Source organism: Pan paniscus, chromosome 21 (assembly GCF_029289425.2).
Source record: "Pan paniscus chromosome 21, NHGRI_mPanPan1-v2.0_pri, whole genome shotgun sequence".
Lineage (NCBI taxonomy): Eukaryota > Metazoa > Chordata > Mammalia > Primates > Hominidae > Pan > Pan paniscus.
Genome location: NC_073270.2, coordinates 57,103,452 through 57,120,708, shown reverse-complemented (window position 1 = coordinate 57,120,708; position 17,257 = coordinate 57,103,452). Strand labels below are relative to the sequence as shown.

The 17,257-nt window shown below is 48.9% G+C and overlaps 1 long non-coding RNA gene across 1 annotated transcript in view; it reads right to left on the bottom strand.

Annotated features, from left to right (window-relative positions):
* The window catches only part of LOC117977269 (uncharacterized), a 262,398-nt gene that overhangs the window by 76,247 nt on the left and 168,894 nt on the right, over positions 1-17,257 (bottom strand). The window contains exons 4-5 of the long non-coding RNA XR_008622354.1: positions 2,634-2,844; positions 436-691 (exon numbers count right to left, since the gene is read on the bottom strand). This is a non-coding gene — a long non-coding RNA (uncharacterized LOC117977269). The remainder of the gene's footprint in view (positions 1-435; positions 692-2,633; positions 2,845-17,257) is intronic.

The window sequence follows — 17,257 nt, the reverse complement described above, 5'->3', positions numbered from 1 at the left end:
CCACCGTGCCCGGCATCTTTTTGCTTCTTTTAAAAAAAGCACTTGAAATTCAGATGTCTTTACCAAAAAAAAAAATGTTTAGATTTCTACTTTCTTTTGAAGAACTAGATGATCTGGCCACACTCACCCCACATCCTTTTTGGTGACCATGTGTCAGAGCTGAGTAGCAACCACCTCTTTGATGGGGGCACGTGTTGTCAACTGGCCACCATCCGCCCCTCACTGTGGCATTACCCTCCACCCACTTTTATTCATCCTCGTCACGCACCCAGGCCCTGCAGGACCTCTCCACACACATGTGGAACTCAGGTAGCCCTGCCCATGGGATACCTGGTACACGTGCCCATGTCTTCTCTAAGCCTCTGTACTAGGCATTGCTGCAGAGGAGCCCTGCTCCTGAGGCTGGTCCTTCTCAGCATCCAGGGCTCAGCTTACCTGTTATAACTTCGGAGAGGCCCTCCCTGGCTACCGCGGGTCCACCCGCCCCATGGCAACACTGTTGTTCTTGCTCTCTGCTTGCTCCTTTACAGCTCTCCCTCCAATGTATCATCCAGTTTCTGTTTTCGTGGAGTTGGCCTCCCCCCAGTGCAAAGTCAGTTCCGTGAGAGCAGGCATCAGATCTGTTGGGATTGCGGCTGCATCCCCAGGGCCTCGCAGCGTGTCTGGAACACGGTAGGCGTTACATCAATATCTGTGGGACACAAGAATGAAGGAATGAAGGAAGGAAGGAAGGAACACACAATTGCTATTCTCCAGGAACTCCCACTTAGTAGCAGGGCAGGGAATAGACCTTATAGACTAGAGGGTGTTGAATGGTGATGACTCCCTCCAACCCCCGCCCCACAAAAGACAAATCCAGTAAAAAACCTGTGAATGTAACCTTATTTGGAAAAAGGGTCTTTGTGGATGGAATTAAGTTAATGATCTCAAGATGAGATCATCCTGGATGATCTGGGTGGGCCCTAAACCTAACAACAAGTGTCTTTAAAGAAGAAAAGAGATCACAGACATGGAGGAGACGTTCAGGAGAAGATGGAGACAGAGGCTGGAATTCTACTATCACAAGCTAAGAATCCCTGGAGCCATCAGAAGCTGGAAGAAGCTGGCCAAGATGCCCCTGTGGAGCTTTCAGAGGGAGCACAGCCCTGCTGACACACGGATTTTGGACTTTTGGCTTCCAGAACTGCAAAAGGATGGTTTTGGGCCATCCGGTGTGTGGTAATCTGTCATGGCACCCCCAGAAAATGAATACATTGACCAAGCACAGATGCCTAGACATTCGTGCAACCTGCAAAGGGGCTTTCAAGATGCCAGGGCTGCAAGTCTCCATTCGATGAGCTGCTATCGTTTTTTTTGAGACAGAGTCATACTCTGTAGCCCGGGCTGGAGTGTAGTGGTGTGATCTTGGCTCATTGCAACCTCTGCCTCCCAGCCACCTGAATAGCTGGGACTACAGGGGTGTGCAACCATGCCCAGCTAGTTTTTGTATTTTCAGTAGAGACAGGGTTTCACCATGTTGGCCAGGCTGATCTTGAACTCCTGACCTCAAGTGATCCACCTGCCCCAGCCTCCCAAAGCACTGGAATTACAGGTGTGAGCCACCACACCTGGCCGATGAGCTGCTTTTGCTGGAGCAGCAGCCAGCTTGGCTCTTCCTGCCTTGCGGAGCATCTGCCCGACACCCATTCAGAGCCATGAGACACCACATCTCTCTTCACCATGCCACTCCTGTGATTAGAACTTCACAGACTTCTCAGCCTGCAGTTTGGATTTTGTTTCCTGGAGTCCCCTTCCCACAGCTGCGCACTTGCCAAGTGGAGCAGCTTCTTCCCCTGCACACAGGTGCCCGGTCCTCTCTGTGTAGAGGTCTATCCCACCTCCCCCAGCTCCAAAGCCAGTACCCCCAGGGAGCTTTCCCTAATCCCCGGTTGGATTCTTCTGCTCGGTTTCTGTGTCTATCTCAAGGTGGAAAGTGTGATCTGCCTCCCAGCCTTATCTCTTCCAGTAGCCTGCAGGGGAAATGGACATGCCGTGCCTGTCTGCACACTTCCAGGCACACAGTAGAAAAAAAAAAAAAAGACAGCAAAACCCTCGATAAAGCACAGCTTTCTGCCGCCCTCCATCCTTGTGCAGCCAACAGCCCACCTCCTGGAGCCACTTCCCAGATACCACTGAGCCTCTGACCTGACTCAGGTCCAGCTCACAACCTCTGACCTCCCTTTCCCACCCCACCAGGGTCATACCTGCTGCCTCAGGGCCACGCAGACCTTGCCTTGGGAGCTTCACATTCATAATGAGACCCGTGATTCCACCCACTGGAGGGTCCTGCACCCAGTGGGTCAAGGGCATGACCTTACGCACCGACATGCTCAGCTCCTGAGTGGGACCTCAGATGGTGACACTACTCAGATGGCAAATGCCAATGGTACCTGCCTGGCAGGATGCTGTGAGAATGATGTGAGGTCACTTCATGTGACTCCCTTAGAAACCACGTGGGTTGGAATAAGCACTTGATAATAGTAGCTAGCATTGACGATGATGACGATGGTGATGATGATGGTCATTGCCATCCGCAGCGCTGGCCCCAGGTCAATACATAAGTGTATGGGGGCTCGACAGGCCTGGCCTCCTACCTCTGACTCAGGCTGGCAACACCCCAGGGAGTCTGTGGGAAGGCCTTGTCCCCGGCAGAGGCAGAGCGTCCACGCCCCATCCTGGCCCCTGTCCACTCAGTGTCCTTTCTCCATCTGAGTCGATTTCTGTGGTGCTGGAAGATGCTTTCAAAATGATGTGAGCATATTTCTGAGGTCAACTTCTAATCAAAAACGACTCCCAGACGGTGCCCTGGTTTAAAAAGAAAAGAGAGAAGAAATGGAGTGAGTCACCGTCCAAACCATTTGAATGAAACAAAGACACAACAAACTCTCTGCTTTCCTCTTGAGCCAGAATGGATGACCTCAGCCCTGTAGAGACACAGCTGGAGGGAATTAAGGGGGATCTCCGGTTCCCCGAGATAGCGAGGATGGCACAGCAGAGACACCATGACTCACGGTGAGAACCACAGGGATGGAATCCAGGGGCCTGGAACCCCGGGGACCTGCAGCCAAGGCGAAAACCAACACTGGTGGGTGGGGAGGGGTGGCAGGAGGCTGAAGGATTGCAGGCCTTGGGAATAGTCGATGAGTGAGCTTGAAAAAGACCCCAAAGCTGGAGCAATGTGACCCCCACGATGTCTTCTGGGGACCTGGGGGACATTGCCAGGCCTAGACTTGGGCTTTTTAGTGCCCAGAGTGCCTCTGTTGGCAACTCTATTTCCAGTGTCTGGAATCCTTCCTCCCAGTATTCCCAGGGCCCCAGAATCTGTCATCCTCGCCCTCTGGGAGGAGAAGGGCAGACACAGTCATGGCCCAGGAATCTTAGGGCTTCATTTTGGAAGGCTGTGTCTCCCCAGGCTCTGAACTTGGAAGTCTCTTTGCCAGACAGACTTTTCCTGGGGATGGAGGGAGACTTGGCTGGACAGAGATGGGCAGGCCGAGTGGGAAATTGTAGGTGGGCTCCATACTTCACCACAACTCTTACGCCAATGTTCTCACCTTCCACTCAGGATTGTCAAGGTGACTCACTAAACTTACAGGATCAAATCTTTTTTGAAAATTGAACTGGTTTCTAAAGTGATAGCAATAATGTATACACAGGGTGAAACTTTTTTTTCAATAACAAAGAGAAGCATAACAAAGTTTTCTTCTGCCAGACTACTCCTAAGCCCATTTTTCAGTGGTATTAATTCTTGGTTTTGGCTATTCTAGTTTTCTGATGGTAAAGTCTACCTTTAATAATATGTCTACTTCTACTTCTTGATTTATCAATTTTATATGGTATTGAATGATTCTTTGCATTGAAAGATAAGGAAATTACTGCTATTATTCTGACCTTTGTGTGTTCTTCCTCCTCTCCCATCCATGTTAGTTATAAAATTTTAAATCATGGACCCTGAGGTTAGTCTGAATTCAATTCCCACCTCTGCCACTTACTGGCTGTATAACTTCGGGCAAGTTACTTAACCTCTCTGTGTTCCAATTTTCTCATGAGTAAAAATGCGGATAATGATACTAACTGCTTCATAAATTTGTCATGAAGATGAAGAATTAAAACATTTAATGTTAATTCATGTTGAGTGCTTGGAACAGTACCTGATATGTGGTATCAATAACTGTTAGCTACTATTTCTCATTATTCTGTTCTAAAGTTTAGAACAGTATTCACCAAGGAACTAAGTGTGAATAGACTCATGGAGAAGAAAAGGTGATCTGGAGTCACAGAACTGTTACAGCACAAAGGAGAATTTTCCAAGTGTCAGATTTCATAGATAACTCTTTAAGTGCCTTTGCCTCTTCTGTATAATTGTCAACTGCCACTTTTAAAAATCTTTATGCTGCCGGGCGCAGTGGCTCACGCCTGTAATCCTAGCACTTTGGGAGGCTGAGGCGGGCAGATCATGAGGCCAGGAGATCAAGACCATCCTGGCTAACACGGTGAAACCCCGTCTCTACTAAAAATACAAAAAATTAGCCGGGCATGGTGGCGAGTGCCTGTGGTTCCAGCTACTGGGGAGGCTGAGGCAGGAGAATGGCATAAACCTGGGAGGCGGAGCTTGCAGTGAGCTGAAATGGCACCACGGCACTCCAGCCTGGGCGACACAGTAAGACTCCGCCTCAAAAAAAAAAAAATCTTTATGCCATCCTCTTTCTTAGATTTCTTTTGGAGAGATGGCCATATATCTTTGGGTAATTTTTTCATATAGAGTATATTATTTGTAAATTTTCAAAATCTTAAATATCTAAGAGCATCTTTGCTTAGCTATATAAATATTCCTAGGTGAAAGTACTTTACCCTCAGAACATAGAAGACGTATCTTTATCATCTTCTGGCATCCAAATAGACAACAAATCTGGTGTTAATATGATTTTCAATCTTTTGTAATTGACCACTTTAAAAATTATTATTTCCAAAGGCCTGTAGTCTTTATTCGTAAAGTTTCAAAATTCTCTCTGATGTTTGTAAGTATGCATTGCAATTGGCACCAGATAGAACTATGTAAACTGAAGACTCAAGTCAAGATGTGCAATAAAATGTTGTCCTTCCTTTTACTGTTTCTTCCTCCTCCAATCTTTCTCTTCTTTTGAAATGCTCATTTACAGAGGCTGGACCTCCTAGATTTATCCTCTTCTATCTCAACTTTTCAAATTTCTAGTTTTGTCTAGTCATCCTACATTCTAGGAGATTTCTTCAATTCTGTCTTCCATATTACTAACTTTATCATCAGCCATGTCTATTTCATTTTTCATTCACTGGAATTTTCAAATGTAATTATATTTTTCATTGTCAAGAACATTTCTTGTTCTCCAACTGCTCAGTTTTCACAATAATCTACTCTAGTTTTGTTGATGTGACAGTCTCTCAAATATTCCTCAAGACACAAACTAGAATGAAAACTTAAAAAAAATCTTTCCCTGGAAATATCTCATATCATTCCAGTATGAAGTATTCAGTTTATTTACTTTGATTCTTCCCTTTTTGTGACATTTGTTTTCTGCAGATGTCTTTCGATGCCCTGAATGTGGTTTCACATTTACAAATAAAGGACCAAGTTGGTTAGTTTCTGTAAGTGACATGGGCTTCCTGGACAACCCTATATGGTCTTGCTCCCCAGTGGGACTCTCCCTGAAATGGCAAGACACACCATGGGCTGTGTATACATGGACACGAACACTGCCTAGCAAGTTTCCCTATAGGACAGTGGTCCCCACCCCCTGGGACATGGACTGGTACTGGTCTGTGGCCTGTTAGGAACCAGGCCGCACAGCAGGAGGTGTGTGGCAGGTGAGCAAGCATTACCACCTGAGCTCTGCCTCCTGTCAGATCAGCAGCTGCATTAGATTCTCATAGGAGAGCAAACCCTATTGTGAACTGTGCATTTGAGGGATCTAGGCTGTGTGCTCCTTATGAGAATCTAATGCCTGATGATCTGAGGTGGAACAGTTTCATCCTGAAACTATCCCTGTTCCACCCCGGTTCATAGACATGCTGTCTTCCATGAAACCAGTCCCTAGTGCCAAAAATACTGGGGACTGCTGCTATAGGGAACAAGGACAGAGAGCATATAGGCAGGCCAGGGAGACACCAAATTGTCAAAGCAAAGGGGATTAAACAAACAAGAGGTTACTTTTTCTTGGGTAGAAAGATGTCTAAGGGTAGACAATCACCAATGGTAGAGTGGCTCAGAGATAGCATTAAGCACTTGAGCTCTTCCTAGTTGCCCCCTGGTAGGGCTTGAAAGATGGCTGCTGCCCCTGCGGTCTCACTCCTGAGCTTCTGGTGGGGAGAGGAAGCAAATGGGGTGGGGTGAAGGCACACACCAGGAATTCAACGGCTAAACCCCCAGCAGACTTCTTATATCTCATGATGTCATAGGAGACTGGGAGATGGAGCTTTTTGGCCAAGCGTTCTGTGACCTTGAACAAGCTAGGGTTTCTCTTAGAAAGGAAGAAGAAAGATAGATCTTGGGTAAGCCACCAACTATATGTGTGATGGGCATTTTTACCCTGGAATATCCATCCTTGGGAGGAGCTGCTTATTCTCCCCCACTAGCCCCATGTCTATGGTGGAGATCTTGGTTCTCTTTCTAGCAGCCCTGTGGCAGAGATTGCTATTTGTCCCCAACACAAATTCTCTCCCTCCCTTTCAGTAGCAGAACTCCCATTGCTCCTGGGCATGTGGCCACCTGGAATAGCCACATTTCCCAGCCTCCCTGGCCTCTGGGTTGTGCCCATGTGACCAAGTTCTGGCCAATGTGGTGGTGGCAGAAGTGAAGGTCACTTGGGTGTGACTGTAGAGGGAAGGGAGTGCGCTATGCCTGTCACCTTTCCCTTGGCCAGGCTGCAGAGGTGGAGGACGTGCTCTGAACACCCTGCGGATGGTGGAGCATCAGAGTAGAGCGGGTAGGAACCTACGTGATGGACACCTCCTCAGGCCTCCAGACTGTGTGGAGCAGAGCAGCCACCTCAGCCCAGTCTTGAAAGAGAGAGAGAGATTGAGAGAGATCGAGATTGAGATTGAATCTTGTTTTAGCCACTGTTATTTGGGCCTTTGTTGCATATATCTTAAAACAAAGAAGACCCAAGCAGACACCCTAAGATGTCTTCTAAGGCCCCCCCCCTTTTTTTTTTCAGACAGAGTCTCACTCCGTCACCCAGGCTGGAGTGCAGTGGTGCGATCTCAGCTCATTGCAACCTCCACCTCCCGGGTTCAAGTGATTCTCCTGCCTCAGCCTCCCAAGTAGCTGGGATTACAGGCATGCACCACCACTTCTGGCTAATTTTTGTATGTTTAGTAGAGATGGGGTTTCACCATGTTGGCCAGGCTGGTCTTGAACCCCTGACCTCAAGTGATCTGCCCACCTCGGCCTTCCAAAGTGCTGGGATTACAGGCATGAGCCACTGCACCCATCCAGCCCATTTTTAAAAATCATTATTCCATCTTCCACAACACCAGTGGAAAGGTGGTATAATGGCTCCCAAAGATGTCCATATTCAGATCCCCAGAGCTTGTGAATATGGTTCTCTATATGACAAAAGGACAAAAGGACTTTGCAGATGTGGCTAAGTGATGGATTCTGAGAGAGGGAGATTATCCTGGATTATCTGGGTGAGTTCAATGGAATCACAAGGGTTCTTAGAAGAGGGAGACAGGAGTATCAGTGTCAGAGAAGGAGACAGGAGATGTGATCATGGAAGCAGAAGTGTGTGTGTGTGTGTGTGTGTGTAGGAGAGAGACAGAGAGATTAGTGTGTGTGTGGAAGAGACAGAGAGACAGAGGTGTGTGTGTGTGTGGAAGAGAGAGAGACAGAGAGACTAGCGTGTGTGTTTGTGTGTGTATGTGTGTGTTTGAGAGAGAGAGACAGAGAGAGACAGAGAGAGAGAGATTAGAAGATGATGTGCTGCTGGCTGGCTTGGTAGATGGAGGAAGGGGCTAGGATCCAAGAAATGTGGCCAGCCTCTGGAAGCTAGGAAAGCAGGAAACAGATTGTGCCCTGGAGCCTCCAGGAGGATCAGGCCTGCCACACCTTGACTCTAGGACTTCGGACTTCTACAGCTGTAAGATCCTGAATCTGCATTGTTTTAGGCCATTCATTTTGAGGTGATTCATTACAGCAGCAGTAGGAAGCTCAGACACTGGTTAAAGACGTGCTCATCAACAGAGCGTTCCATTCACGCTGGGGGCTTGACTGCTATGATCTCAGTCCTTACAGTCCTGCCAGGGCATTACTCCTATTATTTCCATTTAACACATGAGAAAGTTGAGGCTCAGAGAGGTTACATAAATCATCCAAGGTCACACAGCGAGTAAGTGGCAGAGCCAGGAGATGTTCCTACATATTACTCTTCTGCAAAAAATGTACGGGGTTCAAGAGGAGACTGAGAGGTGCAAGCCTGGCCCTCTGAGTCAACCCGGGAAGTGATGCCTTATTTTTTCTGACTTGTCAGGATATCCTTCTAACCCCCTAACTCTCCCTCTCTTGGTTAAAAATAGCCTTTGCTCTATTGCAGTTTGGCAGCTCAGTGACCCCTCATTTGTGGCTGCCCATAAGCACACCACAGACCTCCTTGCTTTGGGAAAACAGCTTTCCTGTGATGACAGAAGCCTGAGTCAGGGCTGCTGACGGCAGGGTGAGGGAGAGAGGGCGATTCCTGAGAGCGGCCAAGCTCAGGACACCTCTGGGGCGGGCATTGCAGCCAACTCTGCAAGGCGCCCCATCCCATCTCATCACACGCTGGGGACCCTTTGGGCATCTGCTTTCTAGAGGCCACTTTAAAAGGAGTTGGAGCAAGTTCTGACCTCCACCCCACGAGCCAGGGAATCCCCTGCTCCCTTGCAAATTTGTTCTTTCTGCTTCTCTACCTGCAGTGATGCCTCTCCTGAGACCCCAGGCTGCTACTACCTGGCTGGCTGTCCAGGGGCAGGAGCTGTCCTTCTCTCTTCTGGCCCCAGCCTCATCTATAACTTGGGTGAAGGGATTGGAATATCTCATGTCAGAGGTTCTTGTGACCACCTGCTGGTCCTGGGTGGAGCCTGTCTTGGTCTGTACTTAATGTCTTAAACCCTTGTACCTCTGAAAGGACCTCTCGTGTAGGATGGTTTGAGGATTCAACCAGATAATGCAGGGAAAGGGAAGGGCATAGTCTTGATAGAGTCAGCTCACCATAGATTACTGAGCCTTTTCATTATTATTTTTTATTTTTAAATTTTTGAGACAGAGTCTCACTCTCTCGCCCAGGCTGGAGTGCAGTGGTATAATCTCGGCTCACTGCAACCTCTGCCTCCTGGGTTCAAGCGATTCTTGTGTCTCAGCCTCCCAAGTAGCTGGGATTACAGGTGCCCGCCACCATCCCCAGCTAATTTTTTGTATTTTAGTAGAGGTGGGGTTTTGCCATGTTGGCCAGGCTGGTCTCTAACTCCTGAGCTCAAGCAATCTGCCCGCCTCAGCCACCCAGAGTGTGGGGAGCCACTGCGCCCAGCCCCTTTTCATTATTATTACTGTTATAGAGTGATGCTCTCCTAACAAAACAGGTTTATTTCCTGCCCTCTCCTCCCGGGTCAGGTTTCTGAATCTAAGCAGAGATTGCAAACAAGTGGTTCCACAAGTCATGCCCAGCCCATGGATGTGTTTACAAGGTGTTATTCTGCACAATTATTTCACAACTTGAAGTAGTTGCCACAGGTATGTAGGGTAGAGTTTCAGCTGCTGACCTGGAGACCCCAAATAACAGCAAAGAGATGTTTGTAGTTCTCCCCCAGAGCAGTTTCAGGATAAGCAGGTGGATATGTGGATATGTGGCTCTGTGGGCAGGGACCCAGGCTCCCTTCCTCTTGTTGCTCTTCTTCCTTCCAGAATGTTCCCTACCAGAAGGTCCACAGTGTGCCTCACCATCAGGTCAGCCAGGTCTGGATTCAACTGGCAGGAAGAGCGGAGGGGAGGGTGTGACCCTCCTTCTCAGGGCCCAGCCTGGCTGTTGCCCACATCTGCTCACAGCTTATTGGCCCAAGCTGATCCCTTGGCCACATGTAGCTGCTGGAGATGTAGCTTATTCAGGGTGGCTGCAGCCCAGCTCAAACCCAAAGGTACCATTGCCAAGGAAGAAGGAGCTAATCAATCTGGGGGAGACAGAGTGGTCTCTGACACACTGACATTTAAAAAGCAGGAGATTTTAGGTGTGTGTTGGGATCCTGGTGCACACGGAGGATGCTAAGTGCTGAGTGCCTCTATGTGCCAGGCCCACATGGAGTTTCCTCGTTTAATCCTGGAATCAGCCATATGCAGGAAGTTCTGTATCATCCCCAGCCACACATGAGGAAACAGAGGTTTAGCAGAGTCCTGCGACATGCCCCAAACCACAGCTAGAAAGTGGAAGAGTTGGTTCTGCCCCAGGCCTGACTCCAAAGCCTGTCTTTTCATCTCTGCGCTCATTCTACATATTTGGCAGGTTGGGCTCCTGTATTTCCCAAGAAGCTGAATGTGAACTGCCATGGCCCTTTCCTCCACATCTTCCTTTCTAGACACACTCCAGAAGTAAAATCATAGCAACAAACATTTCCTGAGTGTCACTGAGGTCCAGGCACTAACTATGCCGAGAAGTCAATGAATGCTATCACATGGTCATACTACTCTACCAAGCTCATTATTCCCATTTCACAGATGAAGAAACTGAGGTTCTTAGGGCCAAGTAATCAGCATGCAGTGTTACACAGCTGCTCCAAAGAGCATAGAGCCAGCTGAAATTCTCCTTTCAAATGTCAACTGCTATCAGTGGGTCTCAACTTGTTTAGTCACCCCATCACATGTCATCCATCTATTTATCCATCCACTCACCCATTCATCCACTCACCCACCAGTCCACCTGTCCACCCGTCCACCCATCCATCTACCCACCCATCCATCCACCTACCTATTCATCCATCCACCTACCCACCCACCCATCCATCCACCTACCTATTCATCCATCCACCTACCCACCCACCCATCCATCCACCATTCCACCTGTCCACCCATCTACCCGTCTACCCATCCATCCACCCACCCACCCATCCATCTGCCTACCTATTCATCCATCTACCTACCCATCCACCCATCAACCCATCCATCCATCCATCCACCCATTCATCCACCCATCAACCCATCCACCATCCACCCATCCATCTACTCATCAACCCATCCATCCATCCACCCATCCATTCATCCATCCATCCACCCACCTACCCACCCACCCAGCCACTCATCACTCATTCACCCACCTGTCTATTCATCCACCCACCCATCCATCCATCCATCCATCCATCCATCCATCCATCCATTTATCCACCAGTTCATCCACCCATCTATCCACCCACCCATTATCTATCTATCTATCTATCATCTACCTATCCATCCATCCATCCATTCAGTAAATATTTATGTGCCAGGTAACATTCTAGGAGCAGGGGAGACAACAGCAAACAAGACAGACAAAAATCCCTGATCTGCTGGAGCCGACTTTCTAGAGGGAGACACAAATAAATATGTTAGGTCATGATGGGTGCGAAGAAGGATAAAGCACTTTAGGGAAAGAGCAGGGGTTAGTGAAGTGGGGTCTCAGTGAGCAGACCCTGAACGAGAGAAAGGAAGGAGCCATGTGCACACCTAGGATAACTATTCTGGGCAGAGGTACCAGTAAGCACCAAGACCCAGGTGCGAATGTGTCAGGTTTGCTTGAGGTTTGCTGAGGGAGGCAGAGAGCAGGAGGGGATGAGGTCAGGCAGGCCACAGAGCAGGATCCTGCTGGGCTTGTGACCATGTGGCATTTTTCTGGGTATTTCTCCAAGCTGGTAAGGAGCCATGGAGGGTTTTGACATCCCAACTGTCCCTTTAATATGCCACCCTCCCCTTGGAGCTCAGGCAGTGTCCCCATCACCCCACCTTTCACCCTTTCCCCTGCCGAGCAAAGCCAGGCAGCTGGATGGGGAGTTTTCCTCCCTGGCTGCTCAGGCTCTGGGAGGGATGCCACTGGCTGATGGGGGAACAAGAGCCTCACTCACCGTTGCGGGCTGCCAGGGCAGCTGTGATTCTCTAATACAAGCCCAGTTGCAGGCCGGGCACGATGGCTCATGCCTGGAATCCCAGTACTTTGGGAGGCTGAGGCAGAAGGATCACTTTAGCTCAGGAGTTCAAGACCAGCCTGGGCAACATAGCAAGATCTCATCTCTATTTAAAGAAATCAAAAAAATTAGCCAGGCATGGCGGCACATGCCTGTAGTCCCAGCTACTCAGGAGGCTGAGCTGGAGGTTTGCTTGAGCTCGGGAGGTGGAGGTTGCAGTGAGCCATGATCACGCCACTACACACCAGCCTGCGTGACAGAGCAAGAGAGTGAGACCCTGTCTCAAAAAAAAAAACCCAAAACCAAAAAACCCCCCACAAAACCAAACCCAGTCGCAGGCTGTCTGTGTGCCCAAGGTGACTCAACCATGTTAGCAGAGGACTCACAGTGGTTTTCACTTGCAACCAGGAAGGTAAGTCAGAAGGGGATTCCATCCCTCGCCTGAAGGTCCCTGTCCCGCTTCCCACCCCTTCCCTTCTAAGGCTGAGACTAGGGATGCCCTCAGGACTAGGGGTGGGGAGGGGGCAGAGATAAGGCTCAACATCTCCTTTAATTCTCACAACAAACCTTGCAGAAAGCTCCAGTGTCATCCCCATTTTACAGGTGGGGAAACTGAGGCTTGAGGTTTAGCTGGTGAGGTATCATGCCCAACACCAGCTGTGGAGTAAGTGATGAAGGTGGGATTTGCAAGCAGGGATGGCAGCTACGTGACCAAGGCTCTCACCAAGGCAACGGAAGTGGAATCACCCCCAATCACTCCCCACCATTGAACACCGGCTGGATCCAACACAGTGCTCACCCCTGCAAGCCATCTCACTTGATCCTTACTACAAGCCCATGAGGTAGGTGAGCTACCATCATTCCCACTTTACAGATGAGGAAACTGAGATCCTGAGAGGCTAAAAGAACTTGCTCAACATCACCTAGCTGGCTGGTGGCAGCCCCAGCACTTGCACCCCCATGGGGTCTCAGAGCTCATGATCTACTCCGGTGCAAGATTTGCTCTCTGTGGCTTTATATTTCACATGCATTTTACTTCCTACTTAAGTTTGGCTGAGGGAAGCACACGGTACATTTCCACTGATGGGAAAGGCTGGGATGGACCCTTAATTTCGAAGAGGGCTTCCTCAATCGGATGTCAGTGTCAGCTTCCTGACATGCAGCTCCCCAGACAAGGCTGTGATGTGAACACAAGACAGCGAACCCTCCAGGACAGGGACCATGACCTTTTCATGGCCCCTAATCAGTAAACCAATAAATGACATTTAATATTGATCAAATGCCTACTCTTTCCTAGGAACTCTGCCAGACAGTGTGGATGCGGAGATGAATGAATTGAACCTAGCTTCTAACCCCATGGAGGGCCTGCTGGGCAAAAAGACGACTGGGCACATGGAGACCATGCAGGCTATGAAGGGAACATGTAAGGTGAGACAGTGGCTCATCGAGATCGTTCCACCCAGGAAGCCCCTCTGGGGAGGGGACATTTGAAGACGAGACCTGAGTAACAAGAAGACACAGACCAGGCTTCTTTCTTTTTGCATCTCCAATGCTAAGCACATACCTGGCCCCAAGTGGGTCACCATCAACATCACCACCTCCAACACAGCTCCCATGCTGGTGGCCAGTGTGCGCCTTCTATCTATTTGCTTGTTCAGAGTATTTATGTCCATTTTACAGAGAGAAAACTGAGGCTCTGGGAGGCACTATGTGTCACCCACGGTCACTGGCAGAGCTGGTGTTTAAACTCATATCCAAGTGGTGCCAAAGCCAAGCTCCTCCCTCAACACATCCTGCTCATTTGCTGAATGATCACACTAAAGACAGTAAATTCCACAAGCCCCACTCCATCTGTCACCAGAGGGTGACATCATCCTACTATGGGTCTAGGGAGGTGGCAAGGTTACCTCTCCCATTTCCTTCCTGATCACTGAAGGCCACCAGGCACCAGGCTGCCCTCCAGGGCATGGTCCTCCCACCTTGTCCTCAGACGTGGGCACTAGAAGGTGCTAGAAGGTTCTGTTAGCACCAGCCCTCACCCAGGCCCTGGAAAGGCCACCGGCTACCCCTTGCCCTAGCTCCCTACCCTGCATCTCCAGCTCCACAGCTGAGGAGTCTTTGGGGCTGTCCCTGCAGGGGGGTGGTGGATCACCCCAGGGCCACCTGGTACAGGGTGCCCCACGCCACAGCTCCCGAATGTTCCAACAGGAAAACTAGCCATGCGTTCCACCCCTGTGGCTCATAAATGTCACCCCTGGAGATTAGCTGAGCTCCATGCTCCTGAACTCGGCCTCTTTAAGGAGCATGAGGAAGGACTGAGTCACGGCCCCCAGCCCTTTCTAAATTGGACTCAAAATAAAAAAAATAAATGAGAGAAGGAAAGGGCATGATTGTTTTTGAGAGCAGAAAAATGAGCTTTCTTCGTGCTTGCACGCCTCCAGAGTGACCCAAGGGAGTGAGCTCAGAGCAGCCCCATGCAAACCCCCGTCAACTTCACCTTTAAGGTGAAGACGGGAGCCAAAGGAAATATTGTGATAGAGTCTAAGGTACTGCTGATGCCCGCCTGGCGACTTGATTCACTGAACTGAGTGCAAACAAATCTCACAGCTCCTTCCTCTCTGCAAATGTGGGTGTGGGAGGCAGGGCCTGGGCTCAGAGTCCCACCAAGCACAGCTCCGTGTCCCTGCTCATTGCGTCTCGTTTCTTTCTGTAGAGCACACAGGACTCGCTCCGGAACTTGCATGGCCCACTGTGAAAGGAAAATGCAGGGCCCCTGTTTGCAAAGCAGGACAAAAAGCGTTACTAAAGATACTAACGTAAACATTTTTCTTTTTGCTTTCTTCTGTGGGCCCTCTCTTGAGATGGTGTTTTTGTGCTTTTAAAAATTTACTATTTATTATTGTTTGAAGCAAAAAAAAAAAATTTTAAATATTTTAAATTACTAGCATGAATTTTTATATTATGCAATCCCAATTTCAAATAGAAGCCTATGAGCATGGAGCCCATCGGCAGCATCACTGAAACTTTAACATTCGTGTTTTGGAGCTTGCATATGGGTATATATGTTGTTCTTACCAGGGTAGTGGAAACGTTGCACAAAACTCTCTCAATTGTTTCTATTTCACTCCTTGAGACATGCACATTTATACCTGCATTGCCTCTGGCTTACTGATGAATAACGAAGGGTTGAAAGGAGAAGGAACCCTGGTCACCCTGTCTTTCCCCTTCTGGAAAAGTCATCGCGTGTAGCAATAAATGGTTGACCACTACAGGGAAGTACCACATGTAAGAAAGGGTTCCTGGGCCATGCGTGTTTTTTTCTGCCTTGACAGCAAGTGAATGGTTCTGAGAGAGAACATGGCTTTCAGAGCTGCCAGCGTCTCTTCCTACTCAGTCACACATGGGACGTTCACCTTGTATTTGCTCTAAGTCTCACTGAACTCACACAGAACTCTGAAATCATGGGGCACAGTGAAAACAGTGTCCTGGGCTGGGCGTGGTGGCTCATGCCTGTAATCCCAGCACTTTGGGAGGCTGAGGTGGGCGAATCACGAGGTCAAGAGATCGAGACCATCCTGCCCAACATGGCGAAGCCCTGTCTCTACTAAAAATACAAAAATTATCTGGGCGGGGTGGCGTGTTCCTATAGTCCCAGCTACTTGAGAGGCTGAGGCAGGAGAATTGCTTGAAGCCGGGAGGCGGAGATTGCAGTGAGCCGAGATCAACCCACTGCCCTCCAGCCTAGAGACAGAGCGAGACTCTGTCTCAAAAGAAAAATTAAAAACAAAAACAAAAACAAAAAAACACACAAAAAAACAATGTCCTGTGCCTGTCTTCTCTGCTCAGGCACACGCTCCCTTGTCCTGTCAGACTCCACTCATAAAACCTAAGTTCAAACATAAAATCATTAAGAATTTTAGGATAGCAAAAGCAGGGTATGAAGCTAAGTTCAAAGTCCTTCTGAGCACGAGGCCCTGTGCAATTGCACAAGTTGCACACCCGTAAATCTGATCCTGATACAAACATGTTTATTTTTCTTACTCAAATAATGTATGTATATTATAGAAAAATTAGGATGCATAAAAGTGACAGTTACCACCAAGCCATGACTATCATTAACATTGGCTCTTGGATGGGTGCAGTGGCTCATGCCTGTAATCCAGCACTCTGGGAGGCCGAGGCAGGTAAATCACTTGAGCCCAGGAGTTCGAAACCAGCCTGGCCAATATGGCAAAACCCCATCTCTACAAAAAAATACAAAAAATTAGCCAGGCGTGGTGGTGGTGGGTGCCTGTAATCCCAGCTACTCAGGAGGCTGAGGCATGAGAATGGCTTGAACCAGGGAGGCAGAGGTTGTGGTGAGCCAAGATCCTGCCACTGCACTCCAGCCTAGATGACAGAGTGAGACTCTGTCTCAAAAAAAAAAAAAAAAAAGTAAAGAAAAAAAGAAAAACATCGGCTGTGTAACTTTTGCGATGGTTCTTGAGGCCTCTGTCACAAGATCACTTCTCAAAATCCTTGATTGAATTCTCCAGTGGCTTCTTCAAACGCTCCTTACTGGGGGAACAGGCCCTGGTGATCCCCCTCCCATCCATGCCACCCTCCGTCCCCACCTCTTGTTCACCCTGCCCTAGGCACCAGGCTTTTCCTGATTCCATCTCTGGTTTTGTTTTGTTTTGTTTTGTTTTGTTTTTGAGACATAGTCTCATTCTGTCGCCCAGGCTGGAGTGCAGTGGCGTGATCTCAGCTCACTGCAAACTCCAGCTCCCAGGTTCAGGCAATTCTCCTGCCTCAGCCTCCCAAGTAGCTGGAATTATAGGGGTGCACCACCACGCCCATGTAATTTTTGTATTTTTAGTAGAGATGGGGCTTCAACGTGTTGGCCAGGCTTGTCTCAAACTCCTGACCTCAGGTGATCCACCAGCCTCTCTCCCAAAGTGCTGGGATTATAGGTGGGAGCCACTGCATCTGGCTCCTGATTCCGTCTTTGTATCTGCAGTTCCCCATGCCTGGGATCCTCATCCACAAGCTCTTCCTGTAACTGCCTCTTCAGCTGCAGGCCCCAGCT